The following is a 17,146-nucleotide window of genomic DNA, read 5'->3' as shown; positions in this document are numbered from 1 at the left end:
GTTGTAAATGTAGAAATTTTGATAAATTTTTGTAATCCCAAAAATATTCACTATAAAGATTTGGCAAAAATATTGCAATAACAAACGACAAATTAATTTTTCAAAAAATATTATATTTCTAAACTTTTATAAAAATGTAGAATATAAAAATCTATACGGTTTCACACTTTTAATAGTGTTATTATGACTTTAAGTTTATATAATTTTCAAATGTGAATAATTTTCAAAGCCTTTTAAATTTATAATTTCTAAATATTTTTTATTTTCCAAAAATTTATTAATATTGCTTTGATTTTTAAATTTATAATTTCCAAAATCTTATAATTTTCAAAAACTCCTTGATATTATTTGAAGTTTGAAAGTATAGTTTCCGAAAGTCTATAATGTTCCAAAATTTCCTTGATATTACCATAATTTTTAAATTTATAATTTCATAAATCTATAATGTTCCAAAAATGCTTTGATATCGCCCTGACTTAAAATTATAATTTCCAAAAGTTCTTAATCTCGCCGTGACTTTTAGGTTTACAGCTTTTCTTCCCAAAATTCCTCGCTATCCCTAGAAGATAAAGCATTCTTCACACTTCGATTATTGTAAGAAAAAACACAGTCAACCTTCACCTCGGCTTGGATGTTAAAGTCTATAATTTCCGAACAAATCGTTGATATTTCGATTTGAATCCTTGATGTCTACATTGTTTGTATAGCACGACCAAAGAAACATAAAACGTTCTTGACAATTACATTTTTTATCATTGAATTCCAATGAAGCTTGACCTTGACTTGAATTTTAAAGTATAATTAAAAAAAATTCTGTTTCAGTAAAGAATGTGGTGTCACCCTTTCGCAAAATTCTTAGATGACAGTGAAATGGTAAAGCAAGGTTTCTTATTTATACTAACCCGGTAATTCATGGGGACCTGCGCTACGTTCTGGAGGAGAAGATGTTCGTTGGCTTTTCAGCGGCAACGGGGACGTTGACTGAAGACCATTACGTTCTGGCGTGGAGTTTCACCACCGAAGGCACGGCGCCGGACCTTGAGGTGTCGCTTCTCCCGGTCGTCCACAGAGATATCAAGTCGAGCAATGTGCTGCTGGATTCGGAATTCAACGGGCGACTGGGTGAGTTCGGCCTGGCTCCGCTGTATGATCACAGCGAGAATCCGCAGAAGGCTCATGTGGTGGGAACGCCGGGGTACATTGCGCCGGAGCTGATACACACGGGGCAGGGCACTCCCAGCTCGGACGTGTTCAGCTTCGGGGTTTTGCTGTTGGAGGTGGCCTGCGGGAGAAGGAACGTGGATCCGTTAACGGAGGCGGAGAAGATGATTTTGACGGAGTGGGCGTGGGAGTTGTACACGGAAGGGAGGCTGGTGGAGGCATCGGATCCAAAGCTGGGGAAGCGATATGATGTGGTGGAGATGGATAAGGTCCTGAAATTGGGGTTGTTGTGTTGTAATCCAAAGCCAGAAAGCAGACTGGAAATGCGGCATGTTTGTCAAATACTGGAAGGCGAAGCTCCTGTTCCAGACATCTGCACGACTTCGTTAGACGTGAGTATTGTGGGTCGTTAACCGATAACCGCATGATATACACCGTGAAGTAAGGGCTTTGTAGGCCTGAAATTTTGGAAGGCGCGAGTGCTTTGACGTGTCAACGTGAGATTGAAAAGGGCGAGTGCTTTGACGTGTCAACGTGAGATTGAAAAGGCGAGTGCTTTGACGTGTCAACGTGGGATTGAAAAGGACGACGAAAGTCCCTTTCAATAGGAAAGGCCTATCGGCCTAATTATTGAGGGGGGAGGCATTTCCATGTCCACTCACTATATCAATGGGTGGGATGATGGTAATCCTCCCCCCCATGTGGCTCACATGTGTCACCCCATTTGGGGATAGCTAGGTTGTAGATTCACCTCTATTCTCTTGATGCAATTACATTGAATAAAAACTGAGGTAAGTTAAAACAATTTTGGTTTTTTCAAAACTAACCTTAATATTATTTAAAATATAATAATAAGATAACTCAATGTAAAGTCATCTTAACACTAATCATTTAAGCACCAAGATGGATCAAAAAGAAATTGAAGCACAAACCTATTGATCCCTCTCGATGTATTAAAGATGGATCTATGTCAATACAAATTAGTGTTCAAATGGATCATTTTTGCTACAGAGTCAAGCCCAACCCCACGTTTTTTGTTTGGTGAAAGGGACGTGCAAGGAGCCCTTTGAGTGGGTACGTCTAAGGTTGAGCCTTATGTGATCTTAAAACACCATTGTATAATGTAGTGAAATGCACAAACATTGGAGACTAGACTTGATCATACAACATGATAAGGAAAACAACACAAGAAATATTTAAGGACAAAAAGATTCATGAATTGGTCTACTCATTCTCATCATTCATAATAAATATTTATGTGCAATAATCATGCACTTAAGTATTGTTCCTGGCATTTATAGTAGCTTTGATTGGTCTTCCACATTAAACCTCCTCTTAAATCAATGTTCTTCCTTCCTTCAAGACTCCTTCCTCTGTTATGCTAATTCTGATCCCTGACTGACCTATTTATGGCCACTCACTAACTTGTGGTTCCTAGTGTTGAAAATAGCAACAACAAATGTTAAAAACAGAATCCAGAAATTCCAATTTAATTTGTCATCGAACTAAATTGTAATTATTTTCGCATAGCAACTTGTAATAGTTAACTAAGTTAAGTTGACTTAGTTAACTTAGGAATTTCGAGTTGGAAGTTTATCTAAAGTCACGTAAGTGTGATCCCTAAGTTTTAGGGGTCCACGATGAGTTTATTTATGAGTTGTAATTAGATAACTCAGTTTATTGAGTTATGGTCAGTTAAATTAGTTCTAACTATTTATGGAACTAATAGAGGATTAGTAGTCAGTTGGTGCATTGGTGCATCCACAAGTGTTACTCCAGTTAACTGAAGATTCCCTCATCAGAAACTCATGCATGTCAGTTCAGAGAAAGACCCAGTTGAGACTAGAGTGCAAGGACAATGTACTATCAGTTGTATGATTTATTGAGTTGTAAATATCATGCATGCAATCAGGAACTGGACCTAGTTAGGATTGTGCAGTTTTGGAAGCACTGTATTCCCATTAATATGGGCTATTTAGCCATAGGAATTACGCAAGGAAATAGGAGCTTGGAGAGCTGCGGAATAGGCCTAGAGTTTGGCTTGAGCTAGCTTGTGCGCTGAGAGTTGATTATACGTGTGCAGGGATTGTTCTTGTGAGAACAAGCATTGTATTCTCATCTTGAATTTCTGATTTAGTGCAATATAGATAGTAGGGGGTTTTGAGTAGTGGCTTTCCCCAGATACATCTTATGTTATGTGCCATTGATTTATCTTCTTCTTGTTCATATTGTTTTCATTGATCTATTGGCTTCCGCTGGTTGAAAGTAGAAGTAGATTCTTGTCTCTTTTTTTAGTAGATTACATGAGCTTGTGAATCTATAGGGAAATCTACATGGTATCAGAGCTAGATTTGTAGAAATTTTCTACATGGTGTCGGAGCAGGATTTTTTTTTTGGGCTGCGAGTTTGCAAAGCATATTTGAAAATTTTTGTTGACATTTTTCAAAAGCAAATAGAAGGTATGGATTCCTTGCGAAAAAAATACCCGAATTCAAAAAAAAATATGCCGAATCAGAGTTTGGATGAGGGAGATATCGTTGATTTAAAATTAGTTCTTTTTCCATAAAATTGCGTGACGGTGGGACAAATGAAACAGATTGGTTTGCTAGTCAAGAACCTGTATGCACTTGAGGTATGTATAAGATGCATGCAAAGCCTTAAGGAGAAATGCAAAGGTTATATACTTAGTGGTTGAGAGGGAGAGTAAATTATGTCTCAACATGCAGCCCCAGAAGAAGCCTCAAAAGCAGCTTCAGGAAGTTGTGGAGCATCCACAACTAGAGAAGATGAGAGGAGACCGAGTGAAGGCATCCGCTCATGCAGAGACCTCTAGTAGGGGGAAATTTCAAGCCAAGTGGGCATAGGGATCACATGCAGCCATACCTCCAGGTGTGAGGTGGGGCGATGTGAAGTGATAGTCCCAAGAGGGCTAAAATTGGCCGGGGTCCATTGAGAGGTTTTATCTCATGGATGGTACCTTGCTACGGGAGCCCAAAGTAAATAGTAGCAGGAGGAATCAGTGGTGATTGATATAGTTAGACATCAGAGTGGCTAGAGCAGTCAGAGACCGAAGAGCGCAGAGAAGGTTTGACAAGAGTGCAGAAAGGCATATTCAACATAAGTGCAGAGTTTTCAGTCGACAGAGGCAATAACAGTTAGAGACTTTGATGACATATGCATCATACTGATTCAGGTTGGATGCTTTTTTTGTTTCTGGAGTTGCTATAGCAACAACACTAGAGAGAAGTGTTGCATGCATAACATTCCAAAGGTTCAGGATCGGGATCGAGTTGAATTCCTTTCTTGTTGAGAGGGAGTGTTGAAAATAGCAACAAGAAATGTTAAAAATAGAATCCAGAAATTCCAATTTAATTTGTCCTTGAATTAAATTGTGAATTAAAATTGTAATTATTTTCTCATAGCAACTTGTAATAGTTAACTAAGTTAAGTTGACTTAATTAACTTAGGAATTTCGAGTTGGAAGTCTATTTGAAGTCATGTAAGTGTGATCCCTAAGTTTTAGGGGTCCAGGATGAGTTTATTTATGAGTTGTACTTAGATAACTTAGTTTATTGAGTTAAATTAGTTCTAATTGTTTGTGGAACTAATAAAGGATTAGCAGTCAGTTGGTGCACTGGTGCATCCACAAGTGTTACTCCAGTTAACTGAAGATTCCCTTATCATAAACTCATGCATGTCAGTTCAAAGAAAGACCTAGTTGAGACTAGAGTGCAGGGACAATGTACTATCAGTTGTATGATTTACTGAGTTGTAAATATCATGCATGCAAACAGGAACTGGACCTAGTTTGGATTGTGCAGTTTTGGAAGCACTGGATTCCCATTAATATGGGCTATTCATCCAGAGGAATTGCACAAGGAAATAGGGGTTTGGAGAGTTGCAAAATAAGCCTAGAGTTTGGATTGAGCTAGCTTGTGTGCTGAGAGTTGATTATACTTGTCCATGGATTGTTCTTGTGAGAACAAGCATTGTATTCTCATATTGAATTTTTTATTTAATGCAATACAGATAGTAGAGGTTTTGAGCAATGGCTTTCCCCAGACATATCTTGTGTTATGTGCCATTGATTTATCTTCTTCTTGTTCATATTGTTTTCATCGATCTATTGGCTTCCACTAGTTGAAATTAGACGTATATTATTGTCTCTTGTTTTAGTAGATTACACGAGCTTGTGAATCTACAGGAAAATCTACACCTAGTGACCAAATTGAACTCCCTTTAGGGTATCATATTTATATTTTCCTTAAGCAACCTACAATGAACCGACACCACAATGGGTTTTAACCATATTTCCCATGTTACAATAATGCCCATGTGTGTTTGTTGTGTTTTCCACTTGTGCCTTTACTCATCAATATTTTCCTTACACATCCTTATTCTTTGCATCCAGCGCCTTTATGCAAAAATATTCCTCTATGCTTGAATAACTTCCTTACTCTCCCAAATCTATTATGCCTTGGTTCTCATGTGCCCTCTACTTATGTCTATGCATGTATTTCTAATATGCCAACTTATGGCAATGCTTTCATCTAAAATTTGAATGGAATCACATCATGTGGATACCATTCCCCATGTTCCACTCCATGGTCCTTTTCCTAATACATTGTGGTAGTGGTGGATGCACTTTGGGGCAGGGGTTGATTTTATAACATTATGAATCTGGAAAAAACAAGAATCAAACACTTGAGGCTATTTCTGAAATTTCACCTCAACCATGAAGTTTATTGGATATATTCCCTATGAACTTTTAGCCTTGAGACTAATTTGAAATATTAAATCACAACTTAATATTTCACTTTTCTTCAACCCAATTTCATTTAACAACTCAAGAGAGTAAATACCATACAAGTGTACTTCAATATCGCAATGTTATAGCACTTAGGGCTTACTTTACAAAGCATCTAACATCTTTAAAATGTCTTATTACTTCAAATTAAAACAACAATAAATATACTCATTTATCTTCAAGTTGTGTGTTAAATATCTTAGCTAATTCAACTAGATTATTCCACTCAAAATTTGGTCCTTCTAATTATTTGTGTGAAGTTGAACTATTGTCATTAGTTTTGCAATTAAAATAATTTTTTTAGCCCAATTTACCTTTTAAAATGCTTTCAAAAGTGGCCCTAAAACCATGCAAGTGCATTTCTAAAGTTAGATCTTGACAACTAATGTATACCTCCTTTTAATTTGAAAAGAAGGTTCTTGTTGGGGTTGAGAGTTAGAGAGATTTGGTAATATAACATCCTTATGCCAGTGGAATTGGGCTAGGTTATCATTGATACCTTTAGTTCATGTGATCTTTGCTTGTGAAGAGTGTTTCCTTCACTCTTTAGGAGTGATTTTATAAGGGAGGAAGATCCTAGAACTGGATGATGGAGATACTATAAATTAGATTAAATATCTTTTGATAAGTTGATGCTCAAATTCTATTCATAAATTTTAATATATCTATCTTCTTTCCCTCTTTCAATTCATTATTTTTCTATTTCTAAATTATATTTTAGATCTATGAATTGATTGTGATTTGCTTCATTTAAAAAGTGATTAAGGTTAATCATTTTTGAATTTTATACACTTGAGATGTACACGTTGGAGAAAGAGTTTGTCGGTATCTTTTGTGTGCAATTTTGAAGCTAAATATAAATAGGAAGGTAGCATTGGATTGGATCACATAACTTAGATCTACATCAAACTTCAAAAACAAGGTATGTTATTTCTCCCTTTTATTTCATTACATGTATAAGCAATTAACTGAGAGAAAGATAGATTTTTTATCTATCTATAGTGTGTGTTGGTTTCCAACCCTCTCATTGGTGAATTCTAGATCTTAGATTAGGACAAAATTCCCTATTAAAAAGTTGGTGATGCCACCGGGGAGAAATTCTCTTTTTTTCGGGTTGACTCTTGGGTCTTTTATAGTTCTAGCCTTTAGATTTGCATTCCCTACTATGTATCCTCCTAATTAAACTCAATAGTTTGAAAAAAAATGTGTTATGTTTAGACTCGCAATTTTTTTAGCATCCTATAGGACATACATGTGGGGCACACTTGCAATACAATGCACCTTCTCTTGTGTGTGCTAGTTGCTCCATTTTGTCTAGTGCACTTGTAGACAAATTGGAAAATTTGTTTGCTCTCTTTTAACCCATAATTGAATTTTGGCCTCTATTTGTAGATTCAAGTTTTTTGCCTATCGAATAAAGATTAGATCGAGTTGCATTAGTTGTTTTATTATCATTTGTATGTTGTGCAAGTGAGGAAACAAAATTTAGATTTTGTTGTTCCAGGAATCTTTGTTAAGGGTTTAAAAGAATATTTCTAAATTATTGTTTTTCTTCGATCACATCATATAGAATTTTGAAATTGAAATAAAAGGAAATTTGAAATAACATGCTTGATTTTCTCTATCTAAGTTTCAAGAGTAGTATCAAACATTACATAATTTGAATTCAAAGAAAAAGAGTTGAACAATTATATGTGTCTTCCAATTTTGTTTTTAATTCTAGAATACTCGAGTCATCACACCATTGAGTTTCATTCCACTATATTATGAATAAGGAACAACAATAAAAGCAATGTGAAAATTAAAATCAACTAAACTTAATTTTCTTTGATAAGAAAACCAACATTAGTCAAAGTGATATGGTCTTGGTTATAGGTCCGGAGAGTAAATTCTCCAAGGGCACTTAATGGAAACTAAGAACCTATTAAATAAAACAAAATCAATTAGTAACATAAGTTATTTGTTGGGAGAGCACCTCCAACAGAAGTGTCAAGCACTAGGTCCAACCAATTTAGGTGTTGAGATATCTCTTCTCACTCTTGTCGGTGGGTGGATGCATACTAAGGGACTTTGGTAGAAGTGGTAGATCCTCAAGGTGATGCATCTTCTTCAAAATTTCAGCCATGGGACATAAGTCTTATATGCCCCTACCCTAAATAAGTGCTTAACCCACAACTGTTCCACCCAACTACTGATTGTGAAGTTGTCAACTTAGTGGTTTCCCTAGATTTCTCGTGAGTGATTGCAAATAGGAAGTGGTTGATGCTTGTCTCCATGAGAGCATTTACAACTTGGGTGATTATTTCACGATGGTTACCACAATTGTCTTTGCTTTCCTCATTGATTAATCTTGGGTCTTACTGCTCCAAGGTTGATTTTTGGAAGGCTTTATTCCACTCTTGATTCAAGAAATAATGTGCTTCCAAATAATTTATTAGCTAATTAGTTTGTGGAATTTTTATTGCCTAATATTGTCGAATATGTAGCTTTGTCGAGAGTAGTCACTTAAGAACATCCTTGAGTTCCAGTAGTCAAATTTAATTTACTCCTAGTCGAATACTATGTGAGATAATTTTGAATGCTCCTCACTCTGATATTAATCTTGAAAAACATATTTTAAGACTTCATTTTAATGGTGTAATTGGTTTAGCTAAAAATAATACAATCAAGTATAAAGCAAGTCAAATTAAAACAAATATCTATAAATACCAATTAAATAATAACCACGCAAAAATATTAACTTAAAATCTAAAAAAACAAAGAAAACAATTATATATAAAATAAAAAAAAATAATAATAAAATAAACCAAAAAAACTAAATACATAAATGATTTGAAAAAAATTACAGTAATAACAAAATTAAAAACTAAAAACAAACCAAATAAAAAAACAAAAAAACAACTTTAAGAAGGAAAAAATATATATACAAGCAAAGAACAAAATAAACCAAAAACATACTTTCTGAATTAAAAATAATGATAAAAAGCACTTCCAATAAAGAAGGGCAGATAGTTTTTCTTAATTGAAAGCAATACAAGACTGTAACTAAAAACTGCATATTAAATTAAAGAAATGAAGAAACAAAATAACCATAAAGAAAGGGAAGATAATCAAAGAATGAAATGCAATTAAAGAGAAGCAAACAATCTAATTTTTTAATAATAATAATAATTAATAAATAAGTAAATAGCAAATTTTAAAAATAATATAATAAAATAAAAAATTAATAATAAAATTTTAGAAATTCAAAAAATAATAATAATGGAGATAAAAATAATAAAATTTAATAAGATTTTAGATTTTGTTGATAGATTTTTCGGTAAAATTTATATAAAAAAAACCATAAGTCTACTTGTTTGAAACTAGCTAGTATGGTTTATTTTCAAAATAAGATAAAGAACCAGATCATGGCATTAGATTAAATAGATGAAAATAGGTGTTTTCTAATATAACAATTAGTTTTGACTAAAAAATTATCATTAATTAATTAACAACTTTTTAATTAAAATAAAGTAATAGATGGAAATTCGCTATAAATAAAGAATTAAATTAATTTTTTATTATTATTATTTTAAGCAAAACTAAAATCAATAATAATAAGGTCAAATTTAACTATTCTAAACAATAAAAATCAAAATATGAAAAAATAAAATATAAATCAAAATAATGGTTTAAATCAATTTTATTATTTAAATCCAAAAAATAAAATAATATGGTAAAAATAAATAAATAAATAAATATTATAAAAACTTAGGAATACAAGGTTTTAGATTGTTTATTTATTAAATAATTTGTTAAATAAATATTATAAAAACTTAAGAATACAAGATTTTAGATGGTTTACTTATTAAATAATTTGTCAAATAAATAAATAAATATTATAAAAACTTAGGAATACAAGGTTTTAGATTTTTTATTTATTAAATAATTTGTGAAATTTTTATTATTTAATATTATTAAAGATGGAGTTTACTCATGAGTGATTATATATAAAACAAATTATTAGTGTAATAGTTGGGTTTGATTTATTGTTAGATCCTTATAATGGTACTGTAGCCCCCTAATGTTATTGTTGTGCCCCATAGAAGCCCATTATTGTTATTGTTGTGTCCTTACATTATTATTGTTATGTAGGCTCTAATTATATTGTGACCCCTTAGACTCTTATATATATCAAGGAGGTCTTGTCATTTGTATCATCCAAGAATTGTTCATTTATGTGATGTAAAAAGAGGTTGCCCCTCGAAGAGGCTTATTTTCAAGTTGTTGATCTATTTCTTCTTCTATTTTGTGATCTTGTTACATAACATTTGCTATTAGGGCTTTGGATTCTAGGGTTTCGTTGCTTCAAATAGGTCATCTTGGCATTTTCGTTATAACTTTTTTCTACGAAGCTTCAGAAGCTGAACTTTCGACCACGTGTAACTGAAATCTTGGTGAACTTCGTGTAGAAATTTTAGGTCTTGGTTCGCTATATTTTCTTATATTCTGAAGAAGTTAGGGTTTCTGCATGCTCCAAAATTTAGTCTCAAACAAGTGACCTAAGGAAAATCATCATAACTCTCTCTTCAAGAATCGAATTTGAATTTCGTAAAAAGTGACAGAAAACACATGGACTGTAGTTTGTCATGTATCAATTTCAGGGTCGAAGGCTGAAACAGTGACATGTGGCATTACATACAATTTCAGTCTACTGAACTAGTCCATAATCAGGTCATCATGGAAAATTTGACACAACTTTACCTTCAAGAATCCAATCTTGGTTTGACTTGTAACATTGGAAAAAAGACTCATAGGCCTACCATAGGATGAAATTTTAGACCTTGGGAGGCCGAAATTGCAAAGATAAAATAGTTTCAATATCAAACTTCTAAAAGCAAGAAAAATGTGTGTATTTAAAAAAAAAAAATTGCATAACTTTTATTTAAAAAATCAGTTTGAAGTGATTCAAAGGGCATAGTGAAGCATAAATATCGTTGTTTGATTCCAAAATGCCTCTAAGAATAAAAATGAATACGCTTAGTAGGCAACCAAAAAGCTCTACTATGACGCATTAAAAAGAGGAAGAAACACAACATGATATATCAAAATTACAAGACCAAGTGCAACAAATTTCTCTCTCGCAAAGAGTAACAAAAAATGAATTGGAATCTAAGATGGATGGTTTAGAAGAAAAAATAAAAGCAAACATGAAGGTTATTAAAGTAGACATGGATGTGATGAATGTCAAGTTGGAAGGGTTGACAAAGTTGTTGCAAGAAAGACTTCACAGTGGTGACAAGGTAATCCATGAAAATCATGATGAGGACAAAAGGAATATGAATTATGATTTTAGAGACTCCAATGTGGGGTTTAAGAACCACCACATTCCAAAGATAGATATGAGTAAGTTTGATGGTAAGGATCCGGTAACATGGATACTACAGATGAAGCAATATTTTGATCTACATGATGTGCAACACACACAAAAGGTACACATTGCATATTTATATTTAGAATCCAACCAATTTGTATGGTATTGATGGCTTTGTTATCGTAAACCACTTGTCACTTGGTCAATTTTTACGAAAGAAATGATAGCACATTATGAGGATACAAAGAACAACACCTATTTTGTCCAATTGATAAGTCTCAAACAAAAGGGTTCAATGGTGGAGCACGTTGAGGAATTCCGAAAATTTAATATCAGGGTAACTGATATTTCAGAGGAGCATAGGATTGATGTCTTCATAGGAACTTTAAAGGATAACATCCAACATGAGGTTCACCTTTGGGAATTTAATTCATTGGAGAAGACATTTAGGCTTGAAATAAAAGTTGAAAGAAAAATTATGACAACAAGGAAGTCTCCCACTCATAACTATAAAGATAAAAGTGTTGTTGCTCCTAGCCTTCCACAACCTACAAGGTTGACACCATAAAAATTGGAGGAAAAAGAGAAAAATGGATTTGCTATAGTTTTGATAGAAAATACACTGAAGGTCATAAGTGTGCTGAGAAGAAATTATTTTACATAGATTATGAAGAGGAGGAAGAAAGGAACAAGAAATATCAAAAGAAGAGGATGTACACTAGGAACCAACCCCAGAGAAAGAAGAAATGAAATTGACCATATCTTGTAATGCATTGGCGAGAATTACCACTCCTCAAATTCTCAAGATAGAAGAATATATCAAGAAGAAAAAGGTAATAATGATGATTGATTTGGGAAGTACCCATAATTTTATTCATTATAAGATAGGCAAGGAATTAAACTGCTTTCTATATCCAACACTAGAGTGCCAAGTGATGGTTGCAAATGGAGGAACTATAAATTACTCTGGAAAGTGTCATAATATCAATCTATCGATGGGGGAATATGTATTGAATAGTATAATGCTTTATGTTCCAATAGATGGTATTGTTGTTGTACTAGGAGCCCAATGGTTACAATCTTTGGGGACGATAGCTTTTAATTTTCAAGATTTTTTCTTGATATTTTTTGGGGAAGGAGAGGAAATTGAATTAAGGGGTATCGCAGGGAAACTAGGGAAGATAATTATCTCTAATGGCATGACAAAGCTTTTGAAGAAAGAACAAACAGGCTTAATTTCACAATTATGCACACTAGGGTTTTGAACATCGAAATCATCTATTTCTCGATATCACCAAAAAATATTAGACAATCATTTATTCCAAGGTATTTGAGACTCCCAAAGGCCTCCCACATTTTCATGATTAGGATCATGCTATTCACTTGATTCTAGGAAGTGTTCCTCCAAACATCAAGCCTTACAAATATCCCTATGCTTGAAAGAGTGAAATTGAACGTATGGTTGCAGAAATGCTAGAGGCCGATATAATTCAACCTAGTCAAAGTTCTTTATCTGCTCCAATAGTGTTGGTGCACAAGAAGGATGGATCATGGTGTATGTGTTTGGATTATAGGGTGCTCAACAAGCTCACTATTCAAGATAAATTTACCATTCCTATCATTGATGAATTTTGGATGAATTACATGGAGCAATTTACTTCACCAAGTTGGACCTTCGTTCAGGATATCATCACATTAGAATGAAGACTGAATACATTTCGAAAAAAACATTCAAAACTCATGAAGGTCATTATGAATTTTCGGTCATGCCTTTTGGCCTTACTAATGCACCTTTGACATTTCCAGGTTTGACGTATTCCATTTTCAAACCCTTCCTTAGAAAATTTGTGTTAGTATTTTATTATGATATACTCATCTACAACAAGTCTTCGAAGGATCATGTTCAACACGTTGGCAGGGTGCTCAAACTATTGGAGGAGAAACAATTATATGAAAAAACCTCCAAAAGTTTCTTTGGAGTATAAGAGGTGAAATATTTGGGCCATATTAAATCTCATGAGGGTGTTAAGGTAGACCCTAACAAAATTAAAGTAGTTAAGGAATGGACAATCCCCACAACCCTAAAACATCTTCAAGTATTTCTCAGGTTGACAATGTATTATCACAAGTTTGTTAATAATTATGGGAGAATAGCAGCACCTCTAACAACATTACTGAAGAAAGATGTATTTTTTGGACTCCAAAAGCAACTAAATCCTTTGAAAATCTTAAAGAGTTAATGTGCCAAGCAATTAGCTACATCAGTCTTCACAAAAACCTTTATTATGGAATGTGATGCCTCAAGAAATGGAATTAGTATTGTTTTAATGCAAGAAGGAAGACGCATTGCTTTTGAAATTCGTCCAATCAAGGGATCAACAGACGAGGCTTCCTTTCTAAATCCTTTATCCATCTGTCTTATTTTATGTTTCCTTTATCCCAATGTATCAATAAATCCTTTATCGATATAGGGGAAGAGCAGCACAAGACAGATAGAAGGTCCTATCGGTCGATATGAAAGTATTTACACAAGCCTATTTATGAGAAGGAAATGTTGGTAATAATACATGCACTAAAGCAATAACGACCTTACCTGATGGGAAGACACTTCAAGGTAAAAACATAGACGATAGTCTTAAATATTTTTTGGAACAAAGATTATCTTCAGAAGAGTAGAAAAAATGGGTCACCAGGATGTTGGGTTATGACTTTGAAATCGTCTATAAAAAAGGGAAGCAAAATGTTGTTGCAGATGCACTCTCAAGAAATGATGAGGATGTGGAAGCATTACTCTGTGCCATTTCTATTATCCAACCTGATTGGATAACTGAAGCAAGGGATAAATGGAATAATGATGAAGAGATGTGGACACTCATTCAAAAGTTGCAATGATCCAGGGGATCAAAAATATTCTCAAAAATCAAGTGTTCAAAATATTTCAAAATGTTAGGTCCCTATACTACTAGTGTAGCCCCTTATTGTTATTAGTGCAACCCCCTTATTGTATTATTGTGCCCATGTAGTCCCCATATTGTTATTATTGTGCCCCATAGAAGCCCAGTACTGTTATTTTTGTGCCCTTACATTATTATTGTTATGTCGGCTCTGATTATATTGTGACACCTTAAACTCATATATATAGAAATGAGGTATTTTCATTTGTATCATCCAAGAATTGTTCATTTGTGTAATGTAAAGGAGGTTTCCCCCTCGAAGAGGATTATTTTGAAGTCGTTGATACATATCTTATTCTATTTTGTGAGCTGGTTGCATAACACGAAACCAGTTCCAAAATGTAGATCTCGTCATGTTGATTCCAAAGAACGCTTTAATCGCCTCAATCTGACACTGTATGTGAAAGTTATCGTATTCTGAAGTTTTTGGAAAACAACTAAAAAGTCAACTTGCAGGGTAGACTATGTTGCTGACTGGGCAGGTCGTACAATGTCATGGCGTTGACGTCAGCTGGAAGGCTAGGCAGTACGAATGTCAGACGGACCAATCTCATGTTGACATGTACACAGGTCTGGGTGGAAAAAATTCATTGGTTGGTGAGTCATGGTTCATCCAATCATGAGGTTGCCATGTGGCCCAATGGGAGGGTGCCACACGTACCTTGGGGTTCCGTGCAAAATTTGTTGGGCTGACCAACCGACCCAGTGGGGAATTGAACCCATGACCTCACCGCAACTAACCAACCATTGAACCGTTGAACCACCGGAGCTACTCGTTAATATAATGTTGGGCATTTATATATATTTTACTGTGGTTTTAGCGTTGGCAGGAGGGGACGGGCACATGGCCCAAGCCCTTGTTCATATTACATATGACATGCCCATGGTGGAAGTGGAGGGGGCGGGCGGTTAGCCTTGACCCCAGGTCCTATTCAATGCAATGAGACCATAGGCGGGGATTGCAGAGGAGGGCTAGTATACGACCCTAGCTCACAGACATATGGCCCTCCACATGATTAGGGACATAAATCCGGCAGGCACGTGGCCTTTGGCTCGCGCCCTTGGCCACATGACACCATATGACCTTCAAAATGGGCTAAGGAATTGGCACGATTAATGATTCTACAAGATGCACCATTTTTAGCAGAATTTTGGTTGCTCCCGTGCCAAATTGTCACTTGATGGTTTTGCTAAAGGAGGAATTCGTTGCCTGTTTGTCCAGTATGGTCATTTTGCAGGACATATAGAAGAGAAAGGAACAAGGAGGCCTATCTTGGCCATTTTTTAGCCTTTTTGAGCTTAATAAGAGCTTACACAAGGGTTTTTGGGTGTTCTGGACATAATGGGAATATTATTGTTGTGATTTCAACATTGTATGTTGATGTAATTTACATTTTGAGCATATAATATAAAGGGCCAACATTGGAAGCTGGACCCGAAGATGTAGCCAAAGAGGGGTGAATTTTGTCATCAAAATTTTGTTTTATGATGCTGCATGTTGTATATTTTTCTCGGGTTAAATCTGCAAAACTTAACTAAAATTTATAAGTTTATGTGCTTTTGCAATTTCGATCCATTTCCCACAAGACATAAACTAGCTTGCAAACTTTTTCAAGAAACCTTCAATTTTTAATTTCAGATTAGTTTGGTATTAGAGCATGGTTGTTTTGAAGGTTTGACAGTTTTTGCAAGTGTTTTTGAATGATTACAAGGTCTAAGTTGAGAAGAGGAGAAGGAGTGCTTGAAGAGCCAAACCCTCAAATTGGTTCAAGGAAGTCCGAAAATCCAAAAAATCCACTAGTCATGGCACATAAAGAAGGGTAGAAGTTGATATATGAGGATGAGAGCACTTTTAGAAAGGATTTCTATGATATGTCTGAGATGGTGAAAGTGTTGTACAATGAAAGGATAGCAAAGTTGCAAGGAGAAAGTTATAATCAACAAAAGGTAATGGTGGTGATGGGAGAAAGCCTCCACCTCTACCTCATCCTTCGCCTCCACCTTGACCTCCATCCTCACCTCCTTCATAACCTCCTTCAACACCTAGACATACTCCACCTAGATCTCCAAAAGGACATGTTAAGTCTCCTTTGCTTAAGCTTGATGTTAAGTTTCAATTGCCTATGTACAATGGGGAAGTAAATGATGAAAAGATGGATAATGGGGTTTGTCAAATTGAAGTCTATTACAAGATTCAAAAGATTAAGGATGATGTTACAAAGATCCAACTTGGTTCTCTTCGTTTGGAAAGTGTAACCCTTATCTGGTGGGAGGTCAAAACTCAAGAAGATTTGAAGAAGTGGTAAAATTATCTCTTCTTGGAATGATTTTATAGTTGTATTAAGAAGACAATTTTATCCATTAGCTTTTATGCAAAAAGAAATTATGAATTGGCAAAATTTTAGACAATCTAAAGATCAGAGTGTTCAAAGTTACACACAAGAATTTAGAAGAAGAGCTTTAATCTTAGGTGTTGATTTGTCTTCACAAGATACTCTCCTTAAATACATAGGTGGATTACATAGTTATTTGAGACATACTATACTTATGTGTAATCCCACCAACCTAGATGAAGTATGTGTTTAGGAAACTCATTTAAAATCAAGAGGCAAGAATGTTCCTCAAGAGACTAGCAAGAAACCATCCAAATATGTAGACAAAGGAAAGGGGAAGTTTAAAGGCAAAGGAAAAAAGAATTCTGAAGTCAAGAAAGAGGGAGAGAAACTTACCTGTAAACATTGCTCAAAATAAGGCCATGATGAAGACCATTATTGGAAATTACATACAGAAATGAGGCCAAAGAAGTTTAATAACAAGGGGAAACAAAAGATTGCCGCAACAACTCAACAAGATCTAGGATCTGATTTGGGC

At 34.6% G+C, this 17,146-nt stretch overlaps 1 pseudogene; it reads left to right on the top strand.

Moving 5' to 3' along the window:
- Window positions 1-944: 944 nt before the first annotated feature.
- Window positions 945-1,574, top strand: LOC149186914 (L-type lectin-domain containing receptor kinase IV.4 pseudogene; annotated as a pseudogene).
- Window positions 1,575-17,146: the final 15,572 nt, after the last annotated feature.

This window comes from Pinus tabuliformis, chromosome 3_1 (assembly GCF_031772625.1).
Source record: "Pinus tabuliformis cultivar Carrire ecotype Pingquan chromosome 3_1, CPIR1, whole genome shotgun sequence".
Classification (NCBI taxonomy): domain Eukaryota; kingdom Viridiplantae; phylum Streptophyta; class Pinopsida; order Pinales; family Pinaceae; genus Pinus; species Pinus tabuliformis.
This window is presented reverse-complemented; position numbering and strand designations above follow the sequence as displayed.